The following is a 2657-nucleotide window of genomic DNA, read 5'->3' on the forward strand; positions in this document are numbered from 1 at the left end:
GGCGCCAGCGCTTCATTTATTTATGCTCAGGGTCTGCGCCTGGCTTTTTACAGAGGGTTACATGGCTTGCCGGCAAGGCTTGTACAAAAGGTGGGTTGTCGGGGAGCCTGGCAACTGCGGCTTATGGGTAAAACTTGCGAAGATGTTCAATGTTCTAGGAGTTTCTCACTAGAACAACATCTTCGGTCTCCAGGAGGACTGCGCCAGGCCTGGTGACTCGTATTACCCGATAAGGGCCTTCCCACTTCGGCGTCAACTTGTTGGAATTCTTGGCCGACTGAACACGCCGAAGAACAAGGTCGCCTTCCTCAAGGCTTCGGCCATGAACCTTGCGGCTATGGTAGCAACGCAATGCTTGCTGGTAGTGTGCTGCTCTCACAGCCGCCCGAAGATGATCTTCCTCAAGGAGCATTGCGTCATCTTGCCGCAATTTCTCTTGCTCAAGCTCGTCATAAGCGAGCACTCGAGGTGACCCATATATGAGTTCCATGGGGAGAACTGCTTCTGCCCCGTATACGAGGGCAAAGGGTGTCTATCCGGTGGCTCAATTTGGCGTCGTTCTGATCAACCAAAGAACCGTCGGCAACTCATCAATCCAGTGCTTTCCGCTCTTGTACAGCCTGTCAAAAGTCTTTGTCCTCAGGCCTCGCAACACTTCAGCATTTGCCCTCTCCGGCTGGCCGTTGCTCCGTGGGTGTGCCACGGAAGCGAAACAGACCCTGCTACTGAGGTCTCGGGTGTATTGCATGAAGGTGTGGCTTCTGAACTGCGTGCTGTTGTCGGTGATGACTCTGTTTGGCACACCAAAACGGCACACTAGCCCCTTGAAGAACTTGATGGCTGACTATGATGTCACCTTCCTCACTGCTTCCACCTTTGGCCACTTTGTGAACTTGTCGATCGCAACATATAAGTACTCAAAGCCCCCGACAGCGCGGGGGAAAGGGCCCAGGATGTCGAGCCCTCAAACCGAGAATGGCCAGGAAATAGGAATTGTCTGAAGGGCTTGAGCTGGTTGATGAAGCTTCTTTGAATGGAACTGACATGCTTCACACTTGGTTACTAGTGCCGTTGCATCTTGGAGGGCAGTGGGCCAGAAGAAACCTTACCAGAATGCCTTGCTGGCAAGGGCCGTCGACCCTATGTGGGAGCCACATATGCCTCTATGTATCTCTGCCAACAGCTCTAGTCCTTCCTCCTGGGGAATGCCCTTCAATTTCACACCATTCATTCTCTTTCTGTACAGGACGTCATCGACGAACTGATACATGGCAGACCGACGGGCTACTTTCTCTGCTTCTTCCTGCTCCTCAGGAAGGTCCCCTGTTTGGAGGAATCGAACAGTATGGTGTGCCCATGCTGGAGCCTGGGGCTCAACGGCAAGGACCAAAGGCATTTCTTCTGCCATGGGAGCGGCCGTCTCTACGGACAGGGCTTGATGGCCCGCCGGAGTCAGTCGCTCCTCGACAGGTTCAGAATCTGCGGCAACACCCTCGCCGGTGGACCTTGGGGGCTCAGTGGGAAAGTACTTGTCGGGGCCTGATTTCCTCCGTTTGTTCTGCTCCGTTGATGGTTCGATAGATGGTTGTGTTAACCGAAGCAAAAAAGTACCTGGTTCCACAGGTAGCTTGAATGCAGTGTGCTTCGACAGGTAATTGGCGATGCCATTCTCCGCTCGGGGAACGTGCTCCGCTTGTATACCGTCAAAGCGCTCCTCCAGATTCCTCACCTCATCTACGTAGGCCTCCATCAACGGGCTTTGATAATCTTTGTTAACTTGTCTGACGACAAGCTGTGAATCACCTCTGACGATGAGCTTCTTGACCCCGAGGTCCACCGTGATCCTGAGGCCGGCAAGCAACCCCTCGTACTCAGTAGTGTTGTTGGTGGACATCTCCCTGGGAAAGTGCATCTAGATTACATACTTGAGGTGCTCTCCGGTGGGTGCGACGAGTAGCACACCAGCACCAGCGCCTTGCAGCGAGAAAGCCCATCAAAGTACATGATCCAGTTGCGACATGCTTCCTTGCCGGGGAGGGTGGTCTCCTGGATTTCCTCGTCAGGCATTGAGGTCCATTCTGCAATGAACTCTGCCAAGACTCTACTCTGGATTGTCGAAGTACTTTCAAACTTCAAACCAAAGCTAGAAAGCTCCAAGGCCCACTCCACAATCCTTCTGGTTGCGTCTGGGTTGTGCAGTATCCGTTGTAATGGGAGGCGAGTGACGACGGTGATATCGTGTGCTTGGAAGTAGTGACGCAGCTTCCTCGAGGCCATAAGGAGGCCGAAGAGCAATTTCTGCACACCAGAGTACCTTGACCTAGCCCCCTGCAGGAGGGAGCTGACAAAGTAAACCGGGTGCTGCATCATCTTCTTCTTCTGCACCACCTCATTCGATTGCATCGGGCCTGTCCTGATGGCGTCAGACTCCGCCGGGGGCCTTGCCTTGCCGGCATCGGGCCCTGCCGGGGGGACCTCTGGCTTACCATCCGCTAGTCCTGCCGTCGCCACTGCCTCTTTACCGACCTCCCTCTGCACTACTAGCGCAGCACTGACCACTTGATTTGTCACCGCCAGATACAGTAGCAATGGCTCTTGTGGTTTAGGCGCAACCAATATTGGTGTAGAGGAAAGGTATTTCTTCAGATCCTGCAACG

Source organism: Triticum urartu, chromosome 4 (assembly GCF_003073215.2).
Source record: "Triticum urartu cultivar G1812 chromosome 4, Tu2.1, whole genome shotgun sequence".
Classification (NCBI taxonomy): domain Eukaryota; kingdom Viridiplantae; phylum Streptophyta; class Magnoliopsida; order Poales; family Poaceae; genus Triticum; species Triticum urartu.